This window comes from Lethenteron reissneri, chromosome 69 (assembly GCF_015708825.2).
Source record: "Lethenteron reissneri isolate LAM-NWPU_2019-01 chromosome 69, ASM1570882v1, whole genome shotgun sequence".
NCBI lineage: Eukaryota > Metazoa > Chordata > Hyperoartia > Petromyzontiformes > Petromyzontidae > Lethenteron > Lethenteron reissneri.
In genome coordinates, this window is record NC_083847.1 from 10,701,252 (window position 1) to 10,714,400 (window position 13,149).

Below are 13,149 nucleotides of genomic sequence, written 5' to 3' on the forward strand. Positions count from 1 at the left end.
ATGTTTTACCTACGTGACTTTACCAAAAAAACCTAAGAATATGAATCCTTGCAGTCACGAAAGCTTCAAATCTAGAATTCCTTTTACTACTGTGAATAAAAATTCTCCATTAACTTGAAGCATATGCGGGCAGTCCCATATTGAGAAGAAGCCCTTCAACATCATTACAATAAACAAGTTGACCATCTGAATGGAAGTACTTTCGCAGTGCTGCTTCTCTGTTACGATAAAAGGAGACACTAGTGCCAGGTCTGAGTAGACCTTTCTCTTGCAGCCTGGAAGCCAACAATTCAGCCGACTTCTTTGGCAAATACAAATCTCTTACAAGATCATTAAATTCAGGCTGACTAAACAGAGAAATTTTATCACAATCTGCATCAGATGGCGTATAGTCGATCTGAGCATCATCATCATCATCATCTGTAGAAGCAGGTAAACTGAGGGATTCAACATCAATCTCTGGTAGCTCAGTAAATGCAAGCACAGGTATTTCCTCACAGTGCTCAACTGGTCGTCTGGCAGATGGGATATCTGGGTATTGTAAGTGTTGTTTGTTTTTCTTATTGAAACCTTTTACATTGACAAGGCAGAAGTAGCAGTTATCCAAATGGTTTGTAGGTTCTCTCCAAACCATTGGCACACCAAACTTCAGCTTAGCATTCGTTCCTTTAGACCATGATCGCAAAGTTTCAACACAGGTTTTACACACTTTGTGAGGAGCCCAATTTTTGTCTTGGTCTCCAATTCGTACTTTAAAGTAGGCAAGATAAACCTTCTTGACAAAAGTATTGATGTTGCGCCTTTGATCCTGCAAAGTGAAGCTGCCACAGATGTAGCATAATATATCTGGGTCATTACTGCATTTCTTTTTTTCGGATGTTGTAGCCATTGTTAGATCACGCCCTGTATAAGAAAAATATTAAATAAATGTGGATATCTACATAAACTGATATTATAAACATACTATCCTAAAAATACAGCACCATATTTTAACACCAAAGCAGTCACTGACTCGCAACAACTTGCAATCATAAGTGACAGAGTTAATTTCGGGTAAAATCAATGAAAATGGGGTATGCCGATAGCATAAAAATGAGATGTGATAGAGCAAATCTGAGATCAGATTTGGAATCGGCACCCTGAAATTAGTCTAAAACAGCTGCAAAATTCCAGGCCAGAATTTTTTTGTTGACCAGTGTTATTGCTGTTGCATGTTATGAAATGTCACATTAAGCAGAAGTATTTTTAACATAGGCATTGGAGTGGTACGTGCGTCAAAATACCTAAATGTGAGATGCTGTAAATGTTAAAGGTCATTTGTTTACTGTATGACAAATGTAGAATCTTGAAGAAATGATTGACAATGTACGTTAACAAAAAAAATGCTTTTCGGTTACAATTGTAATGACTCCAACACGTTGGTTGTAGAAAAGGTGCAAGAAGATGTTATTATCTTCTGCAGCGTGCGTTCATGTCAACTTCCACCATCAAAAGTGCGCCGAGCCTTCCCCGAACCTCTCCTCCTCTTTTTCTTTTTCCCCGCACTTTCTCTCCCGTTTCTCTCCATCCAATCACTTCTCTCCTCCCGTCTCTCGTCACTACCTCTTCTCATCTCCCATTTGCTGCGCGAACCTTCTGACCTCTCACCTGCCGCGTCAAGAGGTACGTCTGACGTCATTCGTCTCCCTCCATCAATGGCGAGTGAGCTTATATTCATAGGTGTGCCGTTTCAGCCAATAGGTAGCCATTGTTGCTCGTCTGCTTCACGGTGCACATGATGCTCAAGCATGTGTCTGACTGCCCCTCCGTTTGTGCAAGTAATTACTCTCTACAATGATCCATTGACCTTCAGGGAGAATCGTGATAAAGCAGCCATCAAGTTGAACGATTATCCGGAGCATGAATTATAACTCTGATGCCCAATTTCAGGTTGCGATGGAGCCTGAAGTTGTCAAGGAATCGGGCGCTACGTTATCGTCGAGGCGTGGAGACACAGCGGCCTTTGCAGAATCGACATTCATAGAGACCAGTACAATATGCACTCAACAGTAGACTTCTGTTACCGAGTTTACAAGCATTGCAGACTGACCTTTCCCCTATTTTTAACAGGCAGAAGGTGTGAAGGATGTGTATGGCGTGATGTTAATTTCCTCGTCTGCGATACAGGAGGTCATGGGTTCTATCCTGACTGTGACGACGCCTGCTGCATATTTGGAGTTTGCATGTCTCTCTCTCCCTGTGGTCGTGTGGATTTTTTTCCTGGTCCTCCAGGTTTTCCCCTCCACATTTAGAATCAACATCACGCGTTTAGAGTATTTGCCTGCTGCTATAAATGTCCACATGATGATGATGATGATAAGCCCACTTCGTTGAGCGATCGTTTGTGATAGCCAGTAGCAGTGAGGAGGAGAGATGGAATCTTTGGAGGCCTGACTGAAAAACAACAAATCAATGATTGCGTTTGAAGAAACTGTTATTTATGTTTAACATCCCTTGAAGTGCAACGTAGTTAGTCCAACCATGTCCCAATGTTGTTAACCACTGCCTACATGCAGTGGTTCTCATCCTTGTGCTGGTGACTACTGTGTTATACCGTCCTTGCTGAATTTTGTTTCAACCGAGTAACCCCTCCCCGCCCCCGCCTTGCCTGGCCTAACATGGTGCTGAGAAATACATGTACTGTAAATAATGAACGTCTATATTTTAACCGATTGACCATTTTGTGAGGTATATCCTAGCTAGCTAATTAACTGCTCTGCACACTCAATGTAATTTGTTCACGCTCGCTGGATACGCTTGGAAATCACCGCATTGTTTATGATCAATGAGGATTAAAAACGTATTTTATATCGTTACAGGTTACCATATAGATTCATCACACATGATTATTCACCAATGACTCTCATGAATTATATAATTTCACACACGTTCATAAATCACCTCCGTATGTAACAACCTGGGATATTGCTACGTTTACCCAAGGGTCGGTGTGCCTCCGGTTCAGAACCACAATGGTGTAGTGTATAGTGTAGTGTATAGTAACGTAGTGTGTAGTAGTGTATTGTATAGTAGCGTAGTATAGAGTATAGTATTGCATAGTGTAGTGTATTGTGTAGTGTGCAGCAGTGTAGTGTGTATGTAATAACTCTGAAGTATGATATAATTTCACACGATCATATATCACCTCCATACATAATGCCTCCCTGGGACATTGCCACGTACCCCCAGGGGTCCGCGTAACCCCGGTCCAGGACCATTGGCCTATAATAACTTTTTTAGTCTCGGTTCCCAAGCCACTGATCCAGAGCACTCGTTATTTCCACACTCGTGAAAATTGGCACATTTCTTATCTTGCATGAATGGACATAGCGCCTTAATGCAAGGCGCTCTCCAACTATTATACAATTGTACCTAAGATGACAGTAGTTGAAGTAATAGAGTAGAAGAACTTTAAAAAGTGTTGTGGTCACGGTGTCAGGAGAATAGGTTGCAGAGATTAAGGAGGGATTGCAGTTGGTGTCGCGATAGGGAGAGTGATAGGGTTACAGATAAGATAAGGGTAGTAATAATGGTAGTGATAGGGGTAGTTACTGTGATATGAGTAGTTATAGTGATATGGGTAGTGATATAGGTAGTTACATTGATAGTGGTAGTGATAGGCGTAGAGGTAGTGATATGGGTAGTAATAATTATAGGGATAGGGGTAGTGATAATGATAGGGGTAGTGATAATGATAGGGGTAGTAATAATGATAGGGGTAGTGATAATGATAGGGGTAGTGATAATTATAGGGGTGGTCGTAGCTGGCGCAGGATGGGCTAGGTCAGGAGGTCGGAAACCAAAATAACAAGAGGCGCCGTTAACTATCTCGAATTCGGTAAAAAATATCTAAATGTCAAGAGCCGCGGTGCACTGTGTGGTGGAATACGAGACGGGGGTGGTCGTTGACAAATGACGTCACGAAGCAGCTGTCCCTTGAAGAGCCGCCATACGCGGCTCGGGAGCCGCAGGTTGCCGAACCTGGGCTTGGGAAGGAGCATAAGAATAAGGTGGGGTCTAATGGAGGTACGGAAGCTGCAGGCTGCTGTTGTTGTTATTACTTATAGTGACGATGGTCGATCTGTGTGCTGCAGTTGAGAGTTGGTTGCAGTGAAGGTGGAGCGAGAAGGGAGAAGGAACGAGAGAGGCACAGAGGGGGACAGTAGAGGCTGGGAGTGTAGAGATCGAGTGTGAGGCTTATCTGCCTATTTTAAGCCTTTAAATCTCTTCTTTACTCCTGGATTTTCTCTTTAGAATTCTTCTAATTCTATCCTTGTTATTTACACGATATTAATTAATTATTATTCGACAATCGTGCGTGCATTTCTTGGCGATTCGTGAAAATAAAATGCTTTTAACCGAATGTCCCATTCTTGTCACTTTTATGCACAACCACATGAGCAATGCTGTCAGAGGCGGAGCCAGGATTTTCAGGTAGGGGGGGCAACCCCTCCAGCAATGAAAGATTATAGGAGTTGTTAGTAAGTAAGGACTCGTCCTCGGGCGCTTCTGCAGCCATCGTTCGAGGGTCGAATTCGAACCGTGTGATCGGCATCGCGCTCGCTGAAGGTATTTGCCTTCAGGGGAGTCGTGCACTTTATACGCAACTACGCACAATTCTGAGTCACTTATACAGTGAGGGAAAAAAGTATTTGATCCCCGGCTGATTGTGTACGTTTGCCCACTGACAAAGAAATTATCAGTCTATAATTTTAATGGTAGGTTTATTTGAACAGTGAGAGACAGAATAACAACAAAAAATCCAGAAAAACGCATGTCAAAAATGTTATAAATTGATTTGCATTTTAATGAGGGAAATAAGTATTTGACCCCTCTGCAAAACATGACTTAGTACTTGGTGGCAAAACCCTTGTTGGCAATCACAGAGGTCAGACGTTTCTTGTAGTTGGCCACCAGATTTGCACACATCTCAGAAGGGATTTTGTCCCACTCCTCTTTGCAGATCTTCTCCAAGTCATTAAGGTTTCGAGGCTGACGTTTGGCAACTCGAACCTTCAGCTCCACAGATTTTCTATGGGATTAAGGTCTGGAGACTGGCTAGGCCACTCCAGGACTTTAATGTGCTTCTTCTTGAGCCACTCCTTTGTTGCCTTGGCCGTGTGTCTTGGGTCATTGTCATGCTGGAATACCCATCCACGACCCATTTTCAATGCCCTGGTTGAGGGAAGGAGGTTCTCACCCAAGATTTAACGGTACATGGCCCCGTCCATCGTCCCTTTGATGCGGTGAAGTTGTCCTGTCCCCTTAGCAGAAAAACACTCCCAAAGCATAATGTTTCAAACCTCCATGTTTGACGGTGGGGATGGTGTTCTTGGGGTCATAGGCATCATTCCTCCTCCAAACACGGCGAGTTGAGTTGATGCCAAAGAGCTCCATTTTAGTCTCATCTGACCACAACACTTTCACCCAGTTATCCTCTGAATCATTCAGATGTGCCTTGGCAAACTTCAGACGGGCATGTATATGTGCTTTCTTGAGCAGGGGGATCTTGCGGGCGCTGCAGGATTTCAGTCCTTCGCGGCGTAGTGTGTTACCAACTGTTTTCTTGGTGACTATGGTCCCAGCTGCCTTGAGATCATTGACAAGATCCTCCCGTGTAGTTCTGGGCTGATTCCTCACCGTTCTCATGATCATTGCAACTCCACGAGGTGAGATCTTGCATGGAGCCCCAGGCCGAGGGAGATTGACAGTTATTTTGTGTTTTTTCCATTTGCGAATAATCGCACCAACTGTTGTCACCTTTTCACCAAGCTGCTTGGCGATGGTCTTGTAGCCCATCCCAGCCTTGTGTAGGTCTACAATCTTGTCCCTGACATCCTTGGAGAGCTCTTTGGTCTTGGCCATGGTGGAGAGTTTAGAATCTGATTGATTGATTGCTTCTGTGAACAGGTGTTTTTTATACAGGTTTAGTGAGTTCTCAGGGAGACAGACGACGTAGTTGAGGCATACTCTTTTATTTAACCAAAAGGCGGTAACAATACTTGAAGGGGTAACGGCCCCTTTACCCGTACTCAATGGGAAACACCCCTAGCACTATTCCCTGACTGTCCTATTCCCAGTCCTCCGCTATGAGTGCTAGGGGAGGCTATCTGATCCGGCCCTGGTCAAGCACGGATCCCGGCACCCAGCTAACCAGGCCATGCTCTTACAAGAGCAGCGGTCCTGGAGCTCTTGGGGCCGCGCCACTGGCTTGCCCTGCTCGGCCCTGATAAGGACAGCGAGCCAGGGGAGTTCCAGGGCCTATTCTGCCGGTCTTCAGTCTTCACTGGTAAGCTTCTAACACACTGGCCTCGAGCCCTCTGGCTCCCTGCCTTTTATAGGAATCCTCTCCGAGGGGTGGGGCTATGGGGAATCACAGCGCCCCCATGGCCCCCCAGGGTTAACCGATGCGGACGTGGATGTAGACACCAGTGTGTGGGTGCAGACACCCTTGTGTTTCTGTCCACCTTTATCCCCGTAACAACCCCTACATCACCCCCCCCCCCCCCCCTGTACAGCCCGCAGCTGTCCTGGCTGCAATGAAAAAACTCCCAAAAGCCAACAACAATAAAGACGTAACACAGTCAACATGTGTGTGCCTCGTGACAATAACAAGGGTAACAAAACAACCGACGGTCCCCTATAAATACCCCAACCCCAACATGCAAAAACATATGTACAGAGTGTGATTTCCCACCCCCTCCCAAAAGGTGAGCGAGCCCCACGGCAGCGGAACACGCGCGGGAAGCAACTCACAACAACCGGCGCGTCTTGGCGCGTGTCCGTGCAGCGGGCCTGTCACAAGGGCCCGACCCAGTCGGGCCGGCGGTGGGCGTTGACAGTTCAGGTGCAAGGCCCTCCGGCTTCTCGGACGAGCTGCGCTGACCCCCTCGGGGGAGGCTGGCGGCAGAGAGGGCATCAGTCTCTGGACCCCTGAAGGCAGAACAGTTAGCAGCGGATCAGAGGCTGGCGGTGAACCCGCCCTCCAGGAGTCAGTGGACCCCCCACATGTTCGGCCATAGTTGTGAGGAGAGGAAGCATGTGGCGCAAAGAACGGCTTCAACCGTGAAGGGTGGACGAACCACCGGCGCTTCCCCCACTTAATGCGAACACATTGGGGCCGCACAACCTGCACAATTTCCACGGGGCCCCTCCATGGTCGCAACAGCTTAGACGAGGTAGCCAATGGCACCTGGGGACAGTGTAGCCACGCTCTGTCGCCCGGGTGCCATTCGTGCGTGTGCGACCGGCGCAATCTCAACCTTTCATTCGCCTTCTGGCGAGAGCCAGAGTTTTGAATAGCCGCCTCCGTGCCTCAGCCAACTTGAGGATATTAAATTTAACATGGTCAGCTAATTTGGACTTAGCATGTGGTGTGGAAACGCGCAGCTGGGTCGCGACAGGTGATTTAACTTCGCGGCCATACATTAAAAATAATGGCGAGAATCCGGTCGCCGTGTGAGGAGCCATCCTGTAGGCTGCCAGAACCCCCGGGATCTGAAGGTCCCAATTGGTTTGGGACTCAGATACCTGGTGGGACAGCATGGACGTAATAGTCCTATGCAGGCGTTCTACCATCCCATCCGTTTGTGGGTGGTATGGGGAGGTACGAATTTTCTTCGTACCGAGAAGCTCGCACACCTCGTGTAAAAGGGAACTAGTGAAGTTCTTTCCCTGATCGGTCAACAGCCGTTCCGGAGCGCCCTTGTCGAGGACATAGCCCTGGACAAAAGCTTCCGCAACGGCTGCTGCCGACTGGTTGGCGAGGGGCCAAGCCATAGGCCATCGCGTGAAATATTCCACGCCAACCAGTAGGTACTTATTACCCCTAGGCGTGGAAGGAAACGGCCCCAAAATATCAAGAGCGACGAGCTCATTAACCCGGGTGATCGAAATAGACTGGAGCGGTGGGCTGGCTCCCCTTGCTGGTGGCTTCCGTTGAGCACACTGGGTACAGGACTGCAAGAGATCGTCCACATTTCTTGTCATGCCCGGCCAAAAGAAATTAAGCTGGAGCATGGCAAGGGTTTTGTGGGTGCCCAGGTGCAGGAGCCGCTCATGAGCAGCCCATACAGCCTTACCCCTCAACGTGGAAGGCACCACCAGCCTGTGGCGGCGGATCATCCCGTCCCAATGCATGAGGAGGCCCTGGCACAACCCCCATGAGTCAACGCCCGACCTCCCCTTACCGGATTCCCTTGCGCGACGCCGTAGCGCCAGGAGGGAAGTATCCTCCATTTGGAGGCGCCCCTACTCCGCACCTGACAACCCCAGTAGGGAATCCTTTCCTCCCATTTCAATAAGACCAACGCTTGAAGGTGCCTCAGCGGCAGCAGCAAGGACCCGATCATGGCCGTCGCTCGTAGATTTGCAGCGCCCCGAGCCCAGGAGACAAGTGCAATCCGAAGTGGCCGGCAGGCGCGACAGGGCATCGGCATTAGTGTGGCAAATCCCCTTGCGATATGTTGTTTCAAAATCGAAATCCTGAATGATCTCCAGCCATCGGGATAATTGCCCCGATGGCTGGTCAACACGCAAGGCATACTGCAATGCCGCATGATCTGTACGGACGGTGTAATGCCGACCGTACAGATATGGCCGGTACTGTTGAATAAAGAACACAATAGCCAACAGTTCACGGCGGGTGACGCAGTATCTTTGCTCGGCAGGAGATAATACTCTACTACCGTAAGCCACTACGCGCTCCATGCCTACAACAACTTGGGAAAGCACGCCCCCAATCCCCGTATTGCTCGCGTCCGTGTCGAGCAAGAAAGGTTTAAAAAAATCGAGGTAACTCAACGGCGGGGCCTCCACCAAGGCGTCCCGAAGAGAGTTAAAGGCAGCCTCCTCTTCCAGCTCCCAATGAAACTTCACCCCCTTTGCCATTAGGGCATGTAACGGCTTAGCGATGGAAGTGAACTCTGCGACAAACCGCCGGTAATATGAAGCAAAACCAATGAAACTCCTAACCTCCCCCACCGAGGTGGGAGTCGGCCAGGAGCTGACACAACGCGTTTTGGTGGGATCGGTTGAGATACCTGACCGTCCGACGATGTGACCCAAATACCTCACAGATTCGCGGAGCAAATGGCACTTTTGTGGTTTAAACTTCAAATTAGCGGCGCGCATTTTGAGAAAGACGGCCCGAAGCCTATCAAGATGTTCCTCGAATGTCCTACTAAATACGATCACGTCGTCTAATTAAACATACGTCCCATTGCAAGCCAGCGAGAACCAATTCCATTAGGCGCTGGAACATTGCAGGAGCTGAGTGGAGCCCCATAGGCAAACGATTAAATTGGAAGAGGCCGTGCGGCGTTCGAAAAGCCGTTTTCGGCTTTGATTCGTCATCCAAAGGGAGTTGCCAAAACCCTGACAGCAAATCCAAGGTGGAGAAGAATCGTGATCCAGCCAGGGCATCCAGAGATTCATCCATTCGAGGAAGCGGGTAAGCATCGGCCACCGAGATTTTATTTAAACGCCAAAAATCAACGCAGAACCTTAGGGACCCATCGTGCTTTTTGACTAACACTATGGGTGCACCCCAAGGGTTGGTTGAGGGCGAAATAATGTCAGAAGCCAGCATGTCATCTACAGCCGATTTGACATGATCCTTTTCGGCGGGACTTAACCGAAAAGGATTTTGGCGGATAGGAGCGTTGTCACCGGTGTCAATATGGTGGCGCAGCAGTTTTGTACATCCGATATCATATTTGTTCTTACTAAAGACGTCCGAAAATTCTCGCAAAAGGGTACGCAATTTAGCACATTGTGAGTCAGATAGGTCAGGTGTCTCAGCACAAAGCGCCTCCAGCCAACTCTCGTCATGGTCTGACTGCAGTTGCGGCTGAGAAGCGGTGGCCACCTGGCCAATGATCGGCATTTCCGCAAGTACCGGAATCGCGTGTGCGAACACGGTTCCCTGGGAAACCACAGCCGTCCGTGTCCCGACATTGAGGACCGCAATGAACGGGGTCCTCATCCCCCTTAACAATTGTCTGGGCCACCACCCAATCTGGGCCAATCACCCCAGCCCTAGACGGTCTCAGCAAAATGCCCTGGTCCAAAACCCCCTTAGCGAATGGTCGATGCAACCGCAGGGGCACGAGCATCGGTGCCCCTGGGGGTACGCGCACCGTTTGAGCAACGAGCGCCTGTACCGTTGCACAGGCTGTACGCAAGGCAGGGGTGGAGGGCAAGAACGTCATATGTCGGCCCGAGGGAAGTTCGATGCATCCCTGGTCAATCAAAATTTTAACAGGCATTTTGGCCAAAAAATCTGTCCCCAACAGGCACGGAACTGCCAGAGAGGAGGAGACCAACACCGACCCAGATAATTTAATATCCCCGATAGAAATTTGCGCTCGAATTTGGCCGATGATACCTAACGAGCCCCCGTTTGCAGCGTAACACGGTATGTCGACGGGGAGCAACGGGTGACTCTGAACGGGCAGGATATTATAGATCAAATCGGAAACAATCGTCTCCGATGCTCCCGTGTCGATCAAAACCCGTACCTCCACCCCATCAATGTGCCCCATGACAACGGACGACCCCGCCGACGCAGCCACAACCCGGTGAGCCAACTCGGACCATTGGCCCGGTTGGAACGCCCTCCGCATCAAGCCGCAACCCGACGCACCTGCACCCAAACCCCGAGAATTGTGTGTCGGGGTATGTGAGAAAGAAGTGGGTGTGCGTGCAGGCCGAACATGTGGGGTGCCACGACTTGCCAGAGGTTGTTGTGGAGGCTTTGGAAGAAGGCCGTCCTCGGCCCGAGTTCCCGCCCCGCGCTGTTGGGGAGCCCGACACCCCGAAACCACGTGGCCCCGGAGGCCACAGTTGTAGCACACGACGAGCGCTCCTAAAGACTTGGGCTGCTCTCGGTGGCTCGGTGCGTCCCGAGCTGGTCGCCCGCCAGACCGCCATTCCGCAGGACGGCCCGCAGCGAAGACCTCCTCGGATGCAGAGGTGGTTGCCGCCACGGTGTGTCCCGCAGCTGCCTTGTTGGCCTTCCTCCGTTGGGACAGCAGGTTGGCATGGATGTGCCTCGCAGCCCGCAACGAAGACATGTCTGCATCATCCTGCGCCAGGATGACGATGTTCAAGTCGTCAGCCAACAGCAGGATCTTCTCGGCCACCATCGCGTCCACCCCTTCCTCGTCCATGCGCGGGAAGGCCGCCTTCCCCAACGCCAACAGGGCCGTGCAGTACGCGGGTGGTGACTCCTTGTCGTCCCTCTGCCGCTCGTAGAAAAGCTGGCGACAGTCGGAAGGCGGGCCATAAACCGTGGCCAGCAGTTGAAGCACCGACCTAAGTGTGGAGCGCGCCGACTTGGGTGAAGCAGTGAGGGTGCCGAGGGCGTCACTGTCCAGCGTCGCCAGGAGAGCACGCAGCGCACTTGTTGTCCGTCCACCCAGCCATCTCTTGGTGGGTGAGGAAACGGCGCTCAAACGCTCCCCAATCGCCGCCGCTTGATACGAATTCTTGCAGGACCGGCAGGCGTTGCTGAAATGTCGGCTCCGTCCCCGACGATCGCCCAGCAGCGGTCCCGTCTCCATGGACAGTATGGAGAGCAATGGCGGACCCCAATGAAGGTCGCACCGTCTGCGACGCGCTGGTTGCGGCTTGGTACTCGGTGCCGTTGTTCGCTGTTGATGACGCGGCGACCGCTGATAGGTAGCTACTGCGACCAGCCCCTGCGGATGACGTGGCGCTTGCTGGTTGGCCCCCGTCACCCGCGTGACATGCTGGGGCCCCTCCCTCGGCTCCTACTGTACTCGTAGTGGAAAATTCGAGCCGTAGGCCCGTCGTAATGGCGGGAATTTTAGCCGGGCGCTGTCCGTCTTCGTGCCGCGCCGCTCCTCCCAGCCCCGGGTTATCTGCTCCAGCGTGGCGGCCGCTGCATATAGGAGCTCCGCCAATCAGGAGTGAGCCAACCACAGCTCGTCAGCAGACGTCCCGACTCTCTCCGGCTGCCCTGCTGGTGGTGGACCCGGGGTTGAACAGGTACGTTGGCGGCGATCTCTTGCACCGCCTCTCCCAAGCTGTCCTCTCCAGGGTCTTGGGTACGAGTTGTCCGTCTCGTATCCATTCTTTTTACCACTTCTGATGCCAGATGTAGTGAGTTCTCAGGGAGACAGACGACGTAGTTGAGGCACACTCTTTTATTTAACCAAAAGGCGGTAACAATACTTGAAGGGGTAACGGCCCCTTCACTCGTACTCAATGGGAAACACCCCTAGCACTATTCCCTGACTGTTCTATTCCCAGTCCTCCGCTATGAGTGCTAGGGGAGGCTATCTGATCCGGCCCTGGTCAAGCACGGATCCTGGCACCCAGCTAACCAGGCCGTGCTCTTACAAGAGCAGCGGTCCTGGAGCTCTTGGGGCCGCGCCACTGGCTTGCCCTGCTCGGCCCTGACAAGGACAGCGAGCCAGGGGAGTTCCAGGGCCTATTCTGCCGGTCTTCAGTCTTCACTGGTAAGCTTTTAACACACTGGCCTCGAGCCCTCTGGCTCCCCGCCTTTTATATCCTCTCCGAGGGGTGGGGCTATGGGGGATCACAGTGCCCCCATGGCCCCCCAGGGTTAACCGATGCGGACGTGGATGTAGACACCCGTGTGTGGGTACAGACACCCTTGTGTTTCTGTCCGCCTTTCTCCCCGTAACAACCCCTACACAGGTAACAAGCTGCGATTAGGAGCACTCCCTTTAAGAGTGTGCTCCTAATCTCAGCTCGTTACCTATATAAAAGACACCTGGGAGCCAAAAATCTTTCTGATTGAGAGGGGGTCAAATACTTATTTCCCTCAATAAAATGCAAATCAATTTATAACATTTTTGACATGCATTTTTCTGGATCTTTTTGTTGTTATTCTGTCTCTCACTGTTCAAATAAACCTACAATTAAAATGATAGACTGATCATTTCTTTGTCAGTGGGCAAACGTACAAAATCAGCATGGGATCAAATACTTTTTTCCCTCACTGTAACTGCTTTGCCGTTATTTCCAATTATGGACTCAGACTATTGTCCTATCATCTCATAGAGTCCCTGGCATGTAATAATATGCTATACAGCGGCAGTGGGGGTCGCAAAATGCCGA